General features: G+C 41.0%; 1 non-coding gene across 1 annotated transcript; it reads left to right on the top strand.

Annotated features, from left to right (window-relative positions):
* Positions 1–3,198: 3,198 nt before the first annotated feature.
* Trnas-cga lies at positions 3,199–3,273 on the top strand. Its single transcript has one exon. It is a non-coding gene; the product is annotated as a tRNA-Ser (tRNA).
* Positions 3,274–22,143: the final 18,870 nt, after the last annotated feature.

The following is a 22,143-nucleotide window of genomic DNA, read 5'->3' as shown; positions in this document are numbered from 1 at the left end:
ACCGCGATGGGCTCCAATCCGACCTTTATCAAAGTCGGAAACGTGATGGTATGCATTTCTCCTCCTTACACGAGGTATCACAACAACGTTTCACCAGGCAACGCCGGTCAACTGTTGTTTCTGTATGAGAAATCGGTTGGAAACTTCCCTCATGTCAGCACGTTGCAGGTGTCGCCACCAGTGCCATCCTTGTGTGAATGCTCTGAGAAGCTAATCATTTGCATATCACAGCATCTGTTTCCTGTCGGTTAATTTTCGCGTCTGTAGCACGTCATCTTCGTGGTGTAGCAATTTTAATGGCCAGTAGCGTAAATCTCTAATTAGTGGTTGGTGAACAAAAAAGTATTATTGTAGTTATCCTCCTAGGTATTGTGGAGCAGTCGCTGCCAGCCTACTTGCAGTAGGTGAACGCTGACAACGATGGCGCCAGCAGGGCCCTGTACAGGGCCACGACAACGGGAGCGCGGCCGGGGAAGAAGGTGTCGTGGAGCACCGTTCTCAATACGTCCTTGGGCGCGCTGCAGGGCGTCGCCTGCTACCCACTTATCCACCGAAGGCTTCATGTCCAGAATGACGCGCGCCGCCACCACGCTAGCGAAGGCGCTGGCAGCGGCTTCTGGGAGGTCAGCCAGTAGCGTGAGTCACGGGTGGCTAACGAGCGGCTGACCGACACCTGCGTGCCCGCCTGGCCTTTTGCAGAGCCGGAGGCGGTCGGCCCGCTTAAGAAACACGACGCCGACTACCGTGGGAATCGCCGTGTTGACCGTGGGCAGGTCCGTAATATCCAGTTTTCCTACTTTCCTCCTACTTTGAATCTCATTACCGTGTGCACAAGCTGTTCCATTAGTAGACCGTGAGCTAGTACGTGTTGTCAGCGTATAACTTACTAGGAGTAAATTACAACGTGCGACCTCTGTGCGAGACTTTCAAGACAGTATTTGATATGTTAGTAAAAAATTAGCTAACAACTGCCCAAAATGAGCACAGTATTGGAGTCTACACTGGCTTCCGTTGTTTTTTATCCGATAACGGTCATTAAATGTCGTGTTTGCTGACAACTAAGAGCCTCGAAATAGCACTGCACAGTTCTAACAACGGATGGAGTTATGCGCCCCATCCCGACACATCATCAGGTAACAATGTCCTTGATGGAAACACTCAGTTACAAAATGAGTGCTGAAGATTAAAATATATTATCGGTACTAGTACAGAAATTTCGGCTGATGAAATCTCCCATTGAACTAACTGCCATACACTCAAATATATTAATTTTCTGTAATCATGTGCTTAAATCAAAATTATTGTTGTGACTTGGCAAGACAGCCAAGCCACTAGGACAGGAAGCCGAAAGGCACGCGTTTAAGCTCACGCAGGATGGCGTGAGGCCTGGAACAGGACAAGGTCTTTATAGTAGCAAAAATAGTACGTAGCTTCTGGAATACTTAACTTTAATCCATAATTGGTGAACATCGGTCTGACGGTACATGCATCACAAGATAAATAGCAGTTGATAATGGCGCCTTACTAGGTCGTAGCAAATGACGTAGCTGAAGGCTATGCTAACTATCGTCTCGGCAATTGAGAGCGTAATTTGTCAGTGAACCATCGCTAGCAAAGTCGGCTGTACAACTGGGGCGAGTGCTAGGAAATCTCTCTAGACCTGCCGTGTGGCGAAGCTCGGTCTGCAATCACTGATAGTGGCGACACGCGGGTCCGACGTATATTACCGGACCGCGGCAGATTTAAAGGCTACCATCTAGCAAGTGTGGTGTCTGGCGGTGACACCACAATTATCACAAGCATCACTGAATTCTATTCCGTTGTCTACGCTCATGCTGCAAATTCTGACGCACATGTATGTAAATTTCACACAGCATTCTTCAAGGAACCAAGAAATGTCACGAGAACGCTACAATTAAAATAATTTCAGAAGCATCGGAAGTTCTGGTAGGAATTCTTTATAAAAGACAGGGAAACGAATTGGGGAAGAATTTGGGTTTAGACTGAATATATGCACAAGTCATGCAATTGGGCTCTTGTGAATTCTTTGAGAGAGGTTTCTTCAAAAGGGAAATAAATGTGTTTCATAGACCTGGAAGAGGCATCTTATAGTGTCGCTTGGGATATCCTCACTGCTATAATGGGGGTAAAGGGAATGGAATGGTAAACCACAAAACTTATAATTTCATTATATTCGACGAAAAGGATTTAGTGAAAATTAGAACAGAAAGTACCAACTGGCTGAACTAGGAAACAGAGTAAATCACGGGCGCTTTCTGTTTCCCACTCTTTTCAATGTGATTCACAACAACCCATGACAAGGGAATAAAAACGGGAGAAAGAAGTATATGGTGTTTGAAACTGGCAGACGACATGGTTCTTTTAGCAACCGATTGAAAAAGAATTATAGGATATTATGGATACCATTGAAGCTAAAAGAAAGATCAAATGAAAATAAATAAAAACAAAACAAAAGAACTGCCACTTGGAGGAAATGAAAGGTTGAAGATGATACAAATGGGGAAATATTACCACATGTGCAGAGCCTTAAATACCAAGGAAGCAGGATAAAAACCGACTGGAAGAGCGGGATAGAAATTAAGACAAGGATAGCAATGGCAAAAGAGGCATTTTGCAAGAGAAAGAAAATATTCTGCACCAATCTGAACAATGATTTTTAGGAAAATTCTAATAAAATGTTTTGTATTAAGTGTCCTCCTATATTAATCTGAAACTAGGACGCTGAGGACGAAAGATACAGCAAGACTGGATGCTTTTCAAACGCGGATGTGGTAGAGGATGGAAAGATTACGTTGGATGGCCATATGAAAAATAGGGTGCTACTGAGAAGAGTGGGAGAGTAATGACAATTACTGAATGTAATACAAAGAAGAAAAAGAGACAGTATTAGACGTAGAATGAGATTTTCACTCTGCAGTGGAGTGTGCGCTGATATGAAACTTCCTGGCAGATTAAAACTGTGTGCCCGACCGAGACTCGAACTCGGGACCTTTGCCTTTCGCGGGCAAGTGCTCTACCAACTGAGCTACCGAAGCACGACTCAAGCCATGGCTCCGCAATATCCTTTCTTTCAGGAGTGCTAGTTCTGCAAGGTTCGCAGGAGAGCTTCTGTAAAATTTGGAAGGTAGGAGACGAGGTACTGGCAGAAGTAAAGTTGTGAGTACCGGCCGTGAGTCGTGCTTCGATAGCTCAGTTGGTAGAGCACTTGCCCGCGAAAGGCAAAGGTCCCGAGTTCGAGTCTCGGTCGGGCACACAGTTTTAATCTGCCAGGAAGTTTCAGTATTGGACGTAGTTTAAGATGGAAGAAGAGACTTATAAAAAGAATCGAAGAGGAATACCTAGAAGAGAAGAGGAAACAAGGGAAGAAGAGATTTCATATTCTGGATGATGAAGTGGACGGCAGAAAACAGGGCAATATAACAAAAAAAGCAATATGTCGTAGGAAGTATATACACAATGGACGTACTGTATAACACAAAACTGATGATGATGATGACAAAAAACATGATCATTTACCATTTAATGCATTACGTCTGACGCTGATTGATTCCTTTGAGGTAGAAAGGGGCTTGTAACAGAAATATCTAGTTTTGTCAGTGAAACGAAAACCCACAAAATGTAGCAAATTCGTACGAGCTGTAACAGTTTGTTTGTATTCCATAATACTTATATATTTTTGACATGGATTTTGTATTTTCCGAAATACCAGATTTGCTTTCTGTTTCGATGATACAAAAATGGGTCCCGGCCCGAAACTGGCCATCGAGTAAATAATGAAAGTGAAATTTGCTACATTGACCTTTGATGGGTTTTTCGTTGTACTGATTAACAGAAGTTGCTGACCTACAATTATTCCAGCACACTTTGAAGTTCGTATCTAGCTTTAGATTGCGTATCGGTAGACTCCACTCTTCACTTTTATTTCCCAGCGCTATTAAAACTTCCAGAATTTTAAATCCAGTCTTTGACTTTATTCATATGTACACAGTTTATTCGGTAAATGTATACAATAACTGAAAATTATTTGTTCCCTCTGCAGCGAAAGAACACAACATCGTTTGAAACATAGTGTTTTAAGAGATCAAAGGAATAATATTATCGCAATGGAAGTATATATTTATGAGGCGAAGGATAAATTTCCAATGGCATTCCACTGTAAATCATAGTAATTTGATGTTGGTGGTGACGGGGGCGGGGACGGGAGGGGGGGGGGGGGGTTGTGTGTTCCTGAAAACCAGATATGGAGCAGGCGGCCGTTGGAAAGTAGCTATTAATACTACTCAGCATATTCCATGCAACAGGCGAGCAGTCTCTTATCTCCTGATTTATTTCTGCTCTCATACAAGACTCGCAAGCAAATACTCTAGGCGCTGGGAAACAGGGGAATAATTTTCGATGTACAGAAATCAGATACCAATGCAGCACCTGGGTGAGAGTTAATTTCTTAACTGACGACAAGTATGAATTTTGTTTCTTTATTGGTGAGATATTCTATGGGCATGGATGTGATCGTAATAAAAACTGGGACTGTCAATAAATTCATGGGGGAAGCAATCATTACCGCGTCTGAATGAATGACACCGTTCGAGTACGACATTATTTACCTTATAGAAATGGCGCATCTTGATTTAATGGCAGTACAGTAGAGAGATTCGTATTTATGGGCCATCAAAAAGTACATAAAAATAAGCCTTTATTAGCTACTAGCTGCCAAACAATCATCATGAGGAATCACAAAATTATTATAGGAGACTATATGCCATCACTTTGACTGTGACATCAGTAAAAGAAGAATGATAGTTTTTAAGACATATCATATTGCTTCACTGTCGACAAGGCTAAAATATATTTATGGAGCTTGTTTTCAAAAGATAGCAAACCAAACACATTCAAACATCACTTAGAGTATGCAGTTCCTAGCTAACTGCTTGCTAGATCCAACAAGAAAATATTTTCTTACAAAAAGTACCAAATCTCTCAAACACAGGTAGCCAAATCCAGCATTTTACACCAAAACATACAAAATCCCTTTGAAATTTCGTAGCAAGAAGTACCAAATCCTCTTGCACTATGTGGCTGAGTGCTGTGACCTGAGATGGCAGTGTAACAGTGAACTTTGAACATATACAGAATCAGATTCTAGCAAAGACACAAATTAACGGTGCATATTGACCACTCCAATTATGCTATCGTGTTCGGAATATTTATTCATGACAAGAGGAAAACTGTTTCACCAGATATGGCACAGTTTTACAGGTAGCTCAAATAGCCAGGAGGTAGGTGTCCATGGGAAATTACTAAATATCTTTGAAATTTTTTCAAGCCATCTTAACACCCTAATGTCACTGTGTGGGTTTCGAAAAAATAATCATTGTATTTTATTTGAATCACAATATAGATTTCAGATTGAGTGGCCCTCCCCTGCACCCGTGGTCACTTATAAATAGGTCTTTTGGTACTTTAGAGACTCGGAAAACTTGAAACTGTAATGCTCCGAAAGAAATATGACAGTGTATTGAGGCAGTAGGAAAATTTCACTCCCTGAATACTGATTTTTACTGGGTCATCTCGCAAGAGCTCGGTCAAATACTAGTTCCAAAGTAAAAAGCCTTCAAAATTAGTGAAGCTAAATGTCTCACTATTCAGAACAATCAGTACTAGTTGGGTTGCGTGCTGCATATGAAATGACACCAGTGAACAAGCACAAAAATATCAAACGATCAGAAGCGGAATGAGTTATGATTGTATCTTGCCTCAAGCAAAAGTTTTAAGTAATAGTAGTCTTGCACAACAGGCAAAAAGGAACAACTTGGTACCTGTACTTTCTGCAATGAGCTATGAATTGGACCAAATCTCATTCTAAAAATTGTGGTAGGGGGTAATGATGTATGAGTAATTAATAAGGATGGATACTTTCAACACGGACGTTGCTTATGATGACTGACGTTTGGAACCGAATTTCGGAGAAAAATTAGTTCCTCAATGTGTAATCATTTTTAAAATATTACTTCTTAACAACTCTGACAAAATAATTACGTATGAACTGAACTAAATCTTGTCCAGTAGAGAATTACTGTATGATAAGTTATGCTCTAAGGAAGACAAAGATAAGTTATGTCTTAAGCATTTGATTGCTAAACATGTACTCTAAAGTCATTTGCAATAAGTGTCACAAAATACACCGGTACTGAGTGTTATCAATATGAAGTATTATTTGTACACAACTTTAAAATATTTTTGTGACAAAAAGTACTAAATCCAAAACTAAATTCCCAATAAATGTACAATAATGATGAGGAATGTCTTACATTTTCCTAGAAGACAGACCAGTGATGCAGAGACAAACTGTAAATCTACAATGGTTGCACACGAGAAGTATTGTGGCTACAGGGAGTCTTTTTGCTTAAAACTGTGATCATGTGGGTTTGGTACCTTTTGGAAGCGAGCTGCACATTTAGAGAATCAAGTATTCATACTACAATGGACATTTTTAAGCTCCCTGCTTGTATGTGGAGCAGAATCCGTTTCTCGATTGGAACTGTTCGAAAATGAATATTTACCATTTTAGCAGCACTTGATGCTACATAAAAGTGATTAACTTGACATATTTACATGCTGTCGGGCATCACCTGCTCGACATATTGCCCACATGGGAAGAAAAGCTTCCAACTCACTAGTCCTGACATGCATACGTTGAGTATATTGACAACATCTGTTCACAGTTACTTCTGTAAAATATCTGGGAGTATGCGTACGGAACGATTTGAAGTGGAATGATCATATAAAATTAAATGTTGGTAAGGCGAGTACCAGGCTGAGATTCATTGGGAGAGTCCTTAGAAAATGTAGTCCATCGACAAAGGAGGTGGCTTACAAAACACTCGTTCGACCTATACTTGAGTATTGTTCATCAGTGTGGGATCCGTACCAGATTGGGTTGACGGAGTAGATAGAGAAGATCCAAAGAAGAGCGGCGCGTTTCGTCACAGAGTTATTTGGTAAGCGTGATATCGTTGCGGATATGTTTAGCAACCTGAAGTGGCAGACTCTGCAAGAGAGGCGCTCTGCATCGCTGTGTAGCTTGCTGTCCAAGTTTCGAGAGGGTGCGTTTCTGGATGATGTATCGAATATATTGCTTCCCCCTACTTATACCTCCCGAGGAAATCACGAATGTAAAATTAGAGAGATTCGAGCGCGCACGGAGGCTTTCCGGCAGTCGTTCTTACCGCGAAACACACGCGACTGGAACAGGAAAGGGAGGTAATGACAATGGCACGTAAAGTGCCCTCCGCCACACACCATTGGGTGGCTCGCGGAGTATAACTGTAGATGTAGATGTAGAACTGAATAATTCAGTATGTAGCAATTCCTGTTAGGATTTACTGGAGATCGTCTGCAAAGGTTCATTGGCTTTGTCTTACTGAGAAGCGGGAACTGCGTGAAGAATCCTTTGATGTGTGTGCTGGGAGTGCAGACATCAACATCAGCCCTGGCGCAGGTCAGCGCGGGGCTTCCGTCAGTATCAAGGACACGAGGGGTAGGTTGCACAAAACACAATGGTGTACGGACTCCGTGCATCGCCTCAAAAGCTGTGCGACGTGACATGCAATGACAAGACAGATACAACGTTTTATTATACCTTTATTATAAGAGCATGGAGCCAGGTGGTCATGCTACATCTGCTTATCAATTGCTCCTAACTTACTGAACGCATCATATAACTAGAATTTGGCGTCTCAGCCTCACTTAACATTTTATTGTTGCTGGGCTTCCCTTTTTTACCTTAATAACCTAAAACGAGTTTGTTGCCAGTCTTTATGAAGTGTTATTGCAATCTCTTTCCACCGTGCATGTGCTCTACTTGCTCTTAACAAAATTAATGTTAATCATGCAACAGGCTCCGACTAGTCACGGTTTGGATTATTAACTGCAAGAGCATTGTGTAGATACTCGACGATCTCCTATGGCAGACACAGCAAGAGATGCGTTACGCATAAGGCAGATTTTTTTCGTTAAAGTACCGAGAGCAAACGTACCAATAAGAGACAGGCAACATATTACTTCTTCTCAATTGTCTGACATAATTGTCGCTTCAGAAACACCAGAGAATTTAAAGCTCCTATGAAGGCTTCCTGAACGGTTTTTCATACCACCAGCCGAACGCGAATGAAACACAAGTTAGGGAAAATTATAGTAGAAGCACCCTCCACCACATCCATAATGAGGCTGGTTGAACAGAAATGTACATGTAGATAGCAAAGAAGCCCTCAGTATACTACCAGGAAAGTAGTTTTACCACAGCTCATAAAGTACTGCTGCAGAAATGATGCACGATATAGAGGCAAGTGCGTTCGTGTGTAGAACACTAAATGTGGATTGCTGAAACTGAAAACCTATCAGAATTCTTAAACAAGATATTTCTCCGTTTCTCCGCTTTTTTCTGTTTGCAGCATGGTAGATGAGTCGAGTATGTTACAAACCAACCGACTCACAATATCCCTTTATTATTAAAAACTAACGAGGTGGCACATTCGATAAGACGTTTGATTTATGTTTTTGGTAACGTAAAATTGTAAGAGGTGTCGAGATGAGTCGAAGTTGTAATAAATCCACTATGTAATCTAATTAATGGAGGAATATGTTTATTGTTACAACGTTTGAATTACTTTATCCATTTTCACGTATGCCTCTCTGTTCAATATTATTTTCAAGGGCGTAGAGTTATTCTTCCGTGTTGCAAGTATTGATTCCTACTTAAGAACATAGCTCAATAAGGTCACAGGATCTTAATTATGAATTGTTACTTAGTAGAGTGTTTAATACAGAAGACGCTTTTGAAATAATTTGGATCTCCTCACTAGTGCACGTTCTGTCATAATCCATGATGCTGAGTATCATTGTCTCCATCATAACTCTTAAAAGCTCAAGGAATAAAAACACACTTGCATAGATTAAGGGCAAAAGGGCCGCTTCCATTGAGAGGAACACCTATGACGACTGCATCGGTGAACTGAACACCAGTCCCCGAAATCTGACCCTGAGTAGTTGCCTGTATACGAATAGTGTCTGAAGTCAGATCCACAATATAAATACAAATTACAACTACTGCTAGCAGGAGTTTCTTTGGCAAAATAACAGTAATATGAAAGTACTTTTGTGCACTTCTAAATGGCACCAATGTCCCGAAAATCACGAGATGCGTATTTATTAAATTACCGTGCAGATATAAGTGATTTTTGATTAAAACTGCCAGATCTAGATAATTATCACAATGTATTCCTCATGGATCTGTTGGGTGCCCAATGATAGAAACTCCTGCTTCTTGTTACGTTGAATGCTTCGTAGCTGATTTCCATTTAATCAACTTGATTGCTGATCAGCTAGATGTTGCTAGTTATTGTGTCTTGTTCACTGATGCGTTTCTCTTGGAGTACTTGATATGGCTCTAACAAGGACTGCTGGATGTCAACAGCCTATAAACTAATCTTAATGTTTGCAATATCGTTAGGACACTCATTTCTCTCATTACAACCTACATAAAATATTGCATCAACTATGAATGGATGTGTACAATTTTAGTTGATGTACAGAATCTATGCCTACAGGAAAAATTCACTGTAAATAAGTTCAAGTACTAGCAAAACGTTTGAAGGCTATGAGTACGACTGCTACGGGATTTTCGGATCAGAAATGCTCGTGGACCACAACTAATGGAGGCCAGTACTTGACATCAAGTGCAGTCATTGGTCTTTCCAAGATCATCACATGACCAAGAAGGACATGCATGACATCACTGATGACACTGAAATCAGGGCACATCAATCATCAGTAATTTGAAACTAAAAATTTTCTCCCCTTCATATCTCCAGCCAAATTTAAGTAGTATTAAAAATATAAAATTCCCGAAATAGTCCAGTTGTGTTAGCGGAAAATTAAAAATTTCTCCTCGTATTTCTTTCTTTCAGCACAGTATTAAAGTCCAAGATTTGTGCATTACACCTCCTCCTCCCTCTGCTGTTTCCTGCCAATCAGAGCATCGTATTAGAAAAAGCCCAGGAATTGAGAAATCCTCGCCTCTCCCCTCTCGCTCATCCTAATTTCAAACGATCATAGTACAGTGGTAAAATGGGACATCCAATGAAAAATTCCCAAATAATGGAAAAGAATCAACTTGTGCTTTACAACCTATGCCCCTCCACTCCCTCTGTATCTGATGTGAATGTAGTATTTAAATTGTGTCAAATTACATTATTCCGAAATACACTTGCCCCTTCCCAACTCTTCACAATTTAATGTTTCAGTGTAAAAATAATGCCAAACCATTATTTGCTATGCTTGCATCCACTCACAACTGCTTATCTTTACCCAGTCATAGTGTAGTATTAAAGATGCAAGGTGATGGAAATAAAGCAGTTCTTCTGAGTAGACTTTGTGGTTTAAGAGCAAAAACGTATGCCAGCAACGTTGGTCACAAAATAAAGAAAAATCTAAATGAAGTATGAAACGTATTGTTAAAAATGAAATATGTTTAGAAGATTAAAAATAATTTTTTTGGTTTAACAATAGAGACCAACAGAAAAGTATGAATTTAATATGAATCATTAAATGTGAAACTTATTCAGCTGAAGTAAATAAGAAGACATTCAGCCCACTTGATAATAAAAGGTATGTTTTTCAAAATATAATCGGTAAATTTCCATATGGACATTTTCTGATCAAATAGTTTCATAATGAAAAATTGTTTTTCAGTGTCTAATTTAAATTTTCATAATAAAAATTTTTACTATATAAATGGAGGATCTACTGAAAAAGCTCAACAGTGCTAGCAATTCTATTTTCTAAGAAGATTACTAAAGTAGAAGTAACAGATTTCTATTACATTATTAACTGAGAATATTGCAAAGAAAATTGTATACAGCTCAATAATAAATTTAAGATTATTTCACCAGAAATATAATTGAAATTAACTATTGATTGGGATTTTCAATTTTTCAGAGATGAAATATGAAGCTAAGGTATAGAGAAATGAAAAAAAATTAGAATAATTATGAACTTCATGATCTCAATTTCTTGTTTGAAAAATTTATTTATTCATTTAAATGGACAACAACTGCAGCTAAAGGTGTGTGGGTAATCTCTGAATAACCGAAGATAAAGTAAGTGAGGAAAATTGTTTTCAGTGTTATTTTTATCAGTCTTACACATAATTACATTCAGGATTATATAATTTGTACAGTCCAAAATAGTTTTGGTACACATATGTGGACTTCAGGTTTTAACTGGTAAATAAATAATACAATGAAAAGCAGATTAAAGTTTTTGTTGATGGAATTTTACAAAACAATTGTTTCTAGTCACACATAAATAAACATTGCATTTCCTGTACAAGGTTCTTGTGCAAGATTTACAATCTTCAAAACGACATTTAGAAGCTTTCTATGCCTCTACGTATTGGGGAAGATGATCAATCTGGTCATATCAAGTTGGCTTCCTTGGCATGGGAACAACTTTCCTTCTTTTGGGTTTATTGTCTTCATCTTCTCCTGAGCTGTCAGTGATCTCTTGTTCATCGAAGTTTATTTCTCTGGAGAGTTGTGAGGACCTTCTGACATGAGAACCCTTTATCAGTACAAAGGCCACATTCAGTCTGAAGTTTATTAGGGACGGTCCGCTACACTTTGGTACTTCTTCTTTTGCATAGGTTCTTTTGTACATAATCCAGCGATTAATAATAGCTGAATTAATAAAATGGTTAAATATTCTGATTGTCCAGTTTCTTGTGCTGGTATTTGACCTGTAGTAGGCCACGAATGTGTCACATAGGTCAGTACCACCCATATTACAATTGTAACTCTTCACAATAGCTGGTTGTGGTACATCATTACTTCTGTTCTGCGCCTTTGACCATCGCTTACAAGTAACTTGTGGCTCACTCCCAACACAAGATGATACCAAAATGACAGCCTTGTTATCTTTCCATTTAAGTGCACTCACCTTTTTGTCTTCCCTCACATATTCATCCCATTCACCTCTGTTTAGATCACAATCAGTTCTGAATTTTGAAGCCACATCAGAAATACTGTTTTTTATTACAGTACCTGTTTGATATATGTTGTTGCTTAAGAGAAGCTGAATTGACTTAATGCCTGTAAAAAATCTGTCACTATATATCACATGCTGCCCGTTGTTTGGAACTGTCACAGTCAGCACCTTAATTACACTTGCACCTAAAGCTATTTCTTTTAATTCAGTTTCAGGCACTGTTCCTTTGCCAGTATATATTATGAAGTCAAGAACTAAACCATTTGAAGATGCCAAAATAAAGTTTTTCAACCCAAGAGGATCGTGTTTCGATGGCACATAAGCTCTCATTGCACATCTGCCAGAGAATGAAATCATCTACTCATCAATTGATAGGTGCTTAGATCGTGGTAAAGCGAGACACTTATTCCTGAAAACATTAATCACAGGCCTCACTTTCCAAAGTTTGTCACTCCTATCTTGGTCATGTAAATTATTTACCAAATGTAAATGACTGCGTAACTTGAAGTATCTGTCGTGAGTCAGAGTATCACTGATGAGAGGCAGATCAAGTATCCTACTCCAGTACATCTTGGCTTGTGGTAGCTTGAGCGTACCCATTAGAATTTCAATCCCAACAAAGGAAAAAAATTTGTTCATATTTGCGTTCAAATTCTTACTATTACTTTGCACATAATATAGATTTGGGTTTTCTGCACCAACATTCCAAAATTTCTTATCATAATATTCGAAAACGTATTCAGCAGGATTCCTTAACACACCATCCATCATATCTTCGAAATTATCTTCACCTGGCTCCTTGTTTTCCATTTTTGAGCACTTCCATTTTAACTTACGTTTACATCCACCGTCCTGCGACGAACCTGGCATAGGGTCTTCTATTTCGATGTCTGCTTGTTCAGTAGTGACTGTAGATTCAGGGACAGCCTCCTCATCCGACAATTGTTGACTCTCATCGTCTGGAAGTGAACTGAAGTCACTCTCCTCCAGCACCCGATGTACGTCTTCATCATTGATTACTGAAAATAATGCCATAAATTAATTTTTGATGTTTAAATAATGGAGATCATAAACATTACATAACATTTTGCCACAACAATTGGATGATTATGAGAATTTATTCACACAATACCATAACAACTAAAACTTTATAATAAATAAGGTAAGCAGGAAAACTTTGAGACCTGAAGTACACATTCGTATAATTCAACTTTCGATGTCCACTGTATTCACAATAACAGATAATTTGGAAAAAAACGTATATCAGTCACATTTGTGACTATTTTTATATATGTAAAGCAAAAAATAAAGTTAGCGTATAGAATAAGGTATTATTTTGAATTACCTTCAGAGCGTGTGCCGTGTGTAGCCATTTCGCCGACCCATATCTTCAAAACATCACAGATGGCACTGCAAGCAGATTGTGGTGCAATCTGGTGGCATGGACTGAAACCACAAAGCTTCCACAAACGTGTACTAGAGGTATTTAGTCGATAGAAACTGTTCATAAGCTTTACGAAATAAAACCGCGAAGTCCACGCATGTGGACTCACGGACTGAGGAGGATAAAGATAAGTTTCGAAAAGACGGATATCATATATATATATATATATTGGTTATGAACTGTAGATTAAAGCTGAAGAAACTGATAAAAGGTTCGAATTTAAGGAGATGGGACGTGGATAAACTGACTAAACCAGAAGTTGTACAGAGTTTCAGGGACAGCATGAGGGAACAACTGACACGAATGGGGGAAAGAAATACAGTAAAAGAAGAATGGGTAGCTTTGAGGGATGAAGTAGTGAAGGCAGCAGAGGATCAAGTAGGTAGAAAGACGAAGGCTACTAGAAATCCTTGGGTAACAGAAGAAATATTGAACTTAATTGATGAAAGGAGAAAATATAAAAATGCAGTAAATGAAGCAGGCAAAAAGGAATACAAACGTCTCAAAAATGAGATCGACAGGAAGTGCAAAATGGCTAAGCAGGCATGGCTAGAGGACAAATGTAAGGATGTAGAGGCTTATCTCACCAGGGGTAAGATAGATAATGCATACAGGAAAATTAAAGAGACCGTTGGAGAAAAGAGAACCATTTGTATGAATATCAAGAGCTCAGATGGAAACCCAGTTCTAAGCAAAGAAGGGAAAGCAGAAAGGTGGAAGGAGTAGACAGAGAGTCTGTACAAGGGCGATGTACTTGCGGACAATATTATGGAAATGGAAGAGGATGTACATGAAGATCAAAGGGGAGATACGATACTGCGTGAAGAGTTTGACAGAGCACTGAAAGACTTCAGTCGAAACAAGGTCTGGAATAGGCAACATTCCATTAGAACTACTGACAGCCTTGGGAGAGCCAGTCCGGACAAAACTCTACCATCTGTTGAGCAAGATATATGAGACAGGCAAAATACCCTCAGACTTCAAGAAGAATATAAAATTCCAATCCCAAAGAAAGCAGGTGTTGACAGATGCGAAAATTATCGAACTATCAGTTTAATAAGTCACGGTTGCAAAATACTAATGCGAATTCTTTACAGACAAATGGAAAAAATAGTAGAAGCCGACCTCGGGAAAGATCAGTTTCGATTCCGTAGAAATATTGGAACACGCGAGGCAATACTGACCCTACGACTTATCTTAGGAGAGAGATTAAAGAAAGGCAAACCTACGTTTCTAGCATTTGTAGACTTAGAGAAAGCTTTTGACAATGTTGACTGGAATACTCTCTTTCAAATTCTGAAGGTGGCAGGGGTAAAATACAGGGAGCAAAAGGCTATTTACAATTTGTACAGAAACAAGATGGCTGTTATAAGAGTCGAGGGACACGGAAGGGAAGCAGTGGTTGGGAAGGGAGTGAGACAGGGTTTTAGCCTCTCTCCCCGATGTTATTCAGTCTGTATATTGAGCAAGCAGTGAAGGAAACAAAAGAAAAATTCGGAGTACGTATTAAAATCCAAGGAGAAGAAATTAAAACTCTGAGATTCGCCGATGACATTGTAATTCTGTCAGAGACAGCAAAGGACTTGCAAGAGCAGTTGAACGGAATGGATAGTGTCTTGAAAGGAGGATATAAGATGAGCATCAACAAGAGCAAAACGTGGATAATGGAATGTAGTCGAATTAAGTCGGGTGATGCTGAGGGAATTAGATTAGGAAATGAGACACTTAAAGTAGTAAAGGGGTCGAAGTAGAGACGATATAAAATGTAGACTGGCAATGGTAAGGAATGCGTTTCTGAAGAAGAGAAATTTGTTAACATCGAGTATAGATTTAAGTGTCAGGAAGTCATTTCTGAAAGTGTTTGTATGGAGTGTAGCCATGTATGGAAGTGAAACATGGACGATAAATAGCTTGGACAAGAAGAGAATATAAGCTTTTGAAATGTGGTGGTACAGAAGAATGCTGAAGATTATATGGGTAGAACACATAACTAATGAGGAGGTATTGAATAGTATTGGAGAGAAGAGGAGTTTATGGCACGACTTGACAAGAAGAAGGGATCGGTTGGTAGGACATGTTCTGAGGCATCAAGGGATCATCAATTTAGTATTGGAGGGCAGCGTGGAGGGTAAAAATCGTAGAGGGAGACCAAGAGATGAATACACTAAGCAGATTCAGAAAGATGTAGGTTGCAGTAGTTACTGGGAGATGAAAAAGGTTGCGCAGGCTAGAGTAGCATGGAGAGCTGCATCAAACCAGTCTCAGGACTGAACACCGCAACAACAACAACAACAACAACAACAAGTTTTTATTTGGAAGTTATGTTGTTTGCTACTGTTATTGTTCGAGAATTTATTACCTGATTAACAGTTATTTAACCAGCCTTTCTATGAAGAGTCTTGTATGTCAGTGAACTATTATTAATAAATTACGTAAATCTGTAATGTTGTGTAAGCAGTTATTGAGGGCACAAATCTACATTAGCCAATCAACCGTGGCCAGTCGGGAACGGGCATTGATGTAACATTAGCGGACTAGAGGCTATTTGTCATGTTGTGGCAACGCTAATCCTGCTGTTCGTTGTTCTTGTTGAAGTGTCTAGTCGCCCCTAAGTTAGAATTAATTCCGCACAATACGTTCGTCGACGACCTACATTGATTTGTGCGGTTATTTCACGCAGTGTTGCTTTTCTATTAGCACTGATAACTCTACGCAAATACCGCTGCTCTCGGTCGTTAAGTGAAGGCCGTCGACCACTGCGTTGTCCACGGTGAGAAGTAAAGCTGAAATTTGGTAATCACAGCACAATCTTGACACTGCGGATCTCGTAATATTTAATTCCCTAATGATTCTCGAAATGGAATGTCCCATGCATCTAGCTCTAATTACTATTCAGCGTCCAAAAGTCTGTTAATTCCCGTCTTGAAGCCTTTATCACGTCATAAATCTTTTCATATGCAGCACGTGACTACTCAAGACAGCTCCGCCAGTGCAACTGCACTTTTGTACTTTGTAAGGCAATATACCGCCATCTCTAGACGTGAGTGCCGCTATCCCACGATTTTCGTCACCTCAGTGTATGTGATGGCTTTCAAAAGACGTCTATTCCTCCAGAATCTTCGTTGCTTGTGACATCACAACTGGAAGATACATCAGACACGGACTTGCTATTTTAAGGCATCTAGTGTGGCGGCGCATCCACGCAGTCCACAGCCGCAGCGTCTCTACACACACGTAGCGCCAGTGGCGGACGGTCTGATCAAGTGCACCATCGTCGCATGCAGGCAGCGCACCGGCCGCAAGTACGAACAACTCGTGCCGCTGCTAACGGCACCACGTCCACTTGCATCTTCTCGGCCGTACGTAAACGTCCTCCAGTGAGACCAGCTCCGTGTCTGTGTGTATTCAGTTGTCAGTGGAAGGACTCCGTACTTCTACTGTTAATACACTACTGGCCATTAAAATTGCTACACCAAGAAGAAATGCAGATGATAAACGGGTATTCATTGGACAAATATATTATACTAGAACCGACATGTGATTACATTTCCATGCAATTTGGGTGCATAGGGCCTGAGAAATCAGTACCCAGATCAACCACCTCTGGCCGTAATAACGGCCTTGATATGCCTAGGCATTGAGTCAAACAGAGCATGGATGGCGTGTATAGGTACAGTTGCCCATGCAGCTTCAACACGATACCAAAGTTCATCAAGAGTAGTGACTGGCGTATTGTGACGAGACAGCTGCTCGGCCACCATTGACCAGACGTTTTCAGTTTGTGAGAGATCTGGAGAATATGCTGGCCAGGGCAGCTGTCGAACATTTTCTGTACCCAGAAAGGCCCGTACAGGACCTGCAACATGCGGCCGTGCATTATCCTGCTGAAATGTAGGGTTTCGCAGGGACCAAATGAAGGGTAGAGCCACGGGTCGTAATACATTTGAAATGTAACGTCCACTGTTCAATGTGCCATCAATGAGAACAAGAGGTGACCGAGACGTGTAACCAGTGGCACCCCATACCATCACGCCGGGTGATACGGCAGTATGGCGATGACGAATACACGCTTCCAAAGTGCGTTCACCGCGACGTCGCCAAACACGGATGCGACCATCACGATGCTGTAAACAGAACCTGAATTCATCCGAAACACGACTTTTTTCCATTCGTGCATCCAGGTTCGTCGTTGAGTACACCATCGCAGGGGTTCCTGTCTGTGATGCAGCGTCAAGGGTAACCGCAGCCATGGTCTCCGAGCTGATAGTCCATGCTGCTGCAAACGACGTCGAAATGTTCGTGCAGATGATTGTTGTCTTGCGAACGTCCCCATCTGTGGACTCAGGGTTCGAGACGTGGCTGCACGATCCGTTACAGCCATGCGGATAAGATGCCTGTCATCTCGACTACTATAGATACGAGGCTGTTGGGATCCAGCATTGCGTTCTCGTATTACCCTCCTGAACCCACCGATTCCATATCCTCCTAACAGTCATTGGATCTCGACCAACGCGAGCAGAAATGTCGCGATACGATAAACCGCAATTGCGATAGGCTACAAACCGACCTTTATCAAAGTCGGAAACGTGATGGTACGCATTTCTTCTCCTTACACGAGGCATCACAACAACGTTTCACCAGTCAACGGCAGTCAACCGCTGTTTGTGTATGAGAAATCGGTTCAAAATATTCCTCATGTCAGCACGTTGTAGATGTCGCCACCGGCGCCAACCTTGTGTGAATGCTCTGAAAAGCGAATCATTTGCATATCCCAGCATCTTCTTCTTGTCTGTTAAATTTCGCGTCTGTAGCACGTAATCTTCGTGGTGTAGTAATTTTAATAGCCAGTAGTGTATTTGTGTTAATGTTTCTCTAACATTGTCGTTATTCGGCGTGCAGTTATCAGCCGATGTAATTGTCGTGTATCTTATGGTCGTCAGTAGGGAGCATATGTATGACACCTAGTCCTTACCTCAAAATCTCAAGCAGAATGCCAGCTACTGTGACAGCAAGCGACGAAACAATTAGTACGTGCAGAAACGGTGACTGTAATGAATCGGATGTTGACATTCTTACTATGGATGCATGTGTAATATCAGTGAATGTGGAACGTATTTGGAAGCAGAAGGTTCAAATAGAGGACGAGCAGATTTTCGTTAAAGAGACGCTCAAGCAGACTGTCACGACTCATATACAGGGTGAGTCACCTAACATTACCGCTGGATATATTTCGTAAACCACATCAAATACTGACGAATCGATTCCACAAACCGAACGTGAGGAGAGGGGCTAGTGTAATTGGTTAATACAAACCATAAAAAAATGCACAGAAGTATGTTTTTTAACACAAACCTACGTTTTTTTAAATGGAACCCCGTTAGTTTTGTTAGCACATCTGAACATATAAACAAATACGTAATCATTGCCGTTTGTTGCATTGTAAAATGTTAATTACATCCGGAGATATTGTAACCTAAAGTTGACGCTTGAGTACCACTCCTCCGCTGTTCGATCGTGTGTATCGGAGAGCACCGAATTACGTAGGGATCCAAAGGGAACGGTGATGGACCTTAGGTACAGAAGAGACTGGAACAGCACATTACGTCCACATGCTAACACCTTTTTATTGGTCTTTTTCACTGACGCACATGTACATTACCATGAGGGGTGAGGTACACATACACACATGTTTTCCGTTTTCAATTACGGAGCGGAATAGAGTATGTCCCGACATATCAGGCCAATAGATGTTCAATGTGGTGGCCATCATTTGCTGCACACAATTGCAATCTCTGGCGTAATGAATGTCGTACGCACCGCAGTACATCTGGTGTAATGTCGCCGGAGGCTGCCACAATACGTTGTTTCATATCCTCTGGGGTTGTAGGCACATCACGGTACACATTCTCCTTTAACGTACCCCACAGAAAGAAGTCCAGAGGTGTAAGATCAGGAGAACGGGCTGGCCAATTTATGCGTCCTCCACGTCCTATGAAACGCCCGTCGAACATCCTGTCAAGGGTCAGCCTAGTGTTAATTGCGGAATGTGCAGGTGCACCGTTATGCTGATACCACATACGTCGACGCGTTTCCAGTGGGACATTTTCGAGCAACGTTGGCAGATCATTCTGTAGAAACTCGATGTATGTTGCAGCTGTTTGGGCCCCTGCAATGAAGTGAAGACCAATGAGGTGGTCGCCAATGATTCCGCACCATACATTTACAGTCCACGGTCGCTACCCGTCTGAGCCAGCGAGGATTGTCCACGGACCAGTAATGCATGTTCCGTAGATTCACTGCCCCGTGGTTTGTGATACTCGCTTCATCGGTAAACAGGTAGAACTGCAACGCATTCTCTGCTAATGCCCATTGACAGAATAGCACTCGATGATTAAAGTCATCACCATGTAATTGCTGATGTAGCGACACATGAAACGGGTGAAAGCGGTGACGATGCAGTATGCGCATGACACTACTTTGACTCAGTCCACCGGCTCTCGCAATGTCCCGTGTACTTATGTGTGGGTTCATGGCAACAGCAGCTAACACACCAACTGCAGCCGCTTCTCCTGTGACGGGCCTGTTGCGGACCCGTTTGCGTGCTACGACCATACCTGCTGCATACAGTTGGCGGTAGATGTTTTGCAATGTGCGGCACGTTGGATGCTCTCTGTCCGGGTACCGTTCTGAATACACCCTGCAGGCTTCAGCTGCATTTCGTCGACGCTCGCCATAGATGAGTATCATCTCCGCCTTTTCAGAGTTCGAATACACCATGGTCACAGTTCCTACAACACTACACTATCACAGACGTCTGGTAACACGGTGTACTACAGTTGGTCAGCGTGCGGAGACGAATGCAGTATAACAATAGCAGCAAGCGCTACATGCGGACACTGCGACAGCTAGACCAAACCACAATAGTGCACTACAGCCACACTCGTTAACACGGGCGTCATCGTAAACATGTCCCTGCAGATGCTGCTCGCCGAGCGTGGCCCGTGTTTGTTACAACACGCAACTGAACGTCGGAGGTTTCAAGCGTCAACTTTAGGTTACAATATCTCGGGATGTAATTAACATTTTACAATGCAACAAACGGCACTGATTACGTATTTGTTTATATGTTCAGATGTGCTAACAAAACTAACGTGGTTCCATTTAAAAAACGTATGTTTGTGTTAAAAAACATACTTCCGTGCGTTTTTGTATGGATTGTATTAACCAATTACACTAGCCCCTCTCCTCACGTTCGGTCTGTGGAATCGGTTCGTCAGTATTTGATGTGGTTTACGAAATATATCCAGCGGTAACGTTAGGTGACTCACCCTAGCCCGCATCTCGTGGTCGTACGGTAGCGTTCTCGCTTCCCACGCCCGGGTTCCCGGGTTCGATTCCCGGCGGGGTCAGGGATTTTCTCTGCCTCGTGATGGCTGGGTGTTGTGTGCTGTCCTCAGGTTAGTTAGGTTTAAGTAGTTCTAAGTTCTAGGGGACTGATGGCCATAGATGTTAAGTCCCATAGTGCTCAGAGCCATTTTTTTTTTTTTGACTCACCCTGTATATGATTTGGAGGAGGATTTCGAATTTTCTTTATATAGGTGGAAGAAACTCGAAGATGTTTCGTAAGTTGTTGAAAAACGTACTATGAAATGAAATATTCAAACGGAAGGCGCCAGTTACAGGAGTCGAGGGACATGAAAAGGTAGTAGTGCTTGAGAAGGAAGTGTGACGGGGTTGTTGCCTATCCGACGTTATTCAGTATGTAGATTGAGCAAGCAGTAGTGGAAACCAAAGAGAAATTTGTAGTAGAAATTAAAGTTTAGAGAGAAGAACTGAAAACTTTGTGATTTACCAATAACCTTATAAGTCTGAAAGAGAGAGCGTAGGACTTGGAAGACCAGCTGAACGGAATGGACAACGTGTTGAAACGAGGATGTAAGACGAACATCAACAAAAACAAAATTAGGATAATGGAATGTAGTCTAATTAAATCAGGTGATTCTGATGGAATTAGATTGGGAAATGAAACATTAAACTAGCAGGGGGATTTTGAGATGTGAGCAGCAAAGTAAATTATGATGGCATAAGTAGAGAGGATATAAAATACAGACTGGCAATGGCAAGAAATTTGTTAACTCCGAATATAGGTTTAAGTGTTAGGAAGTTATTCTTTTTTTGTTTGAAGATATTTGCCTCTAGTGTAGCTGTCTATGGAAGTGAAAGTGAACGGCAATCAGTTCACACAAAAAGAGAGCTTTTGAAATGTGCTGCAATAGGAGAACGCTGAAGAGTTCGGTAGCTCATGAAATAGGTTGGTACTGAATATAACTGGGGAGAAAGGAAATTAGGTGCATAACTGGAATAAAAGGAGGGACTGTTTGATAGGACATTTTCTGAGACACTAAGGGATCACCATTTCACTACTGAAGAAGAGTGTATGCGGTAAAAATCGTAGAGGAAACCAAGATATGAATGCAATAAGCAGTTCGAAGAGATGCAGGTTGCAGTAGTTATTCGAAAATGAAGAGGCTTGCACAGGATAGAACATCTTGGAGAGCTGAACCAAACCAGTCATTAGACTGAAGACTACAGGAACAACATAATGGGTAATGTTGTTAGCAAAAGCATCGAAAAGT

Source organism: Schistocerca piceifrons, chromosome 7 (genome assembly GCF_021461385.2).
Source record: "Schistocerca piceifrons isolate TAMUIC-IGC-003096 chromosome 7, iqSchPice1.1, whole genome shotgun sequence".
NCBI classification, from domain to species: domain Eukaryota; kingdom Metazoa; phylum Arthropoda; class Insecta; order Orthoptera; family Acrididae; genus Schistocerca; species Schistocerca piceifrons.
Note: the sequence above shows the minus strand (reverse complement) of the source record. Positions and strands in the feature narration are given on the sequence as shown.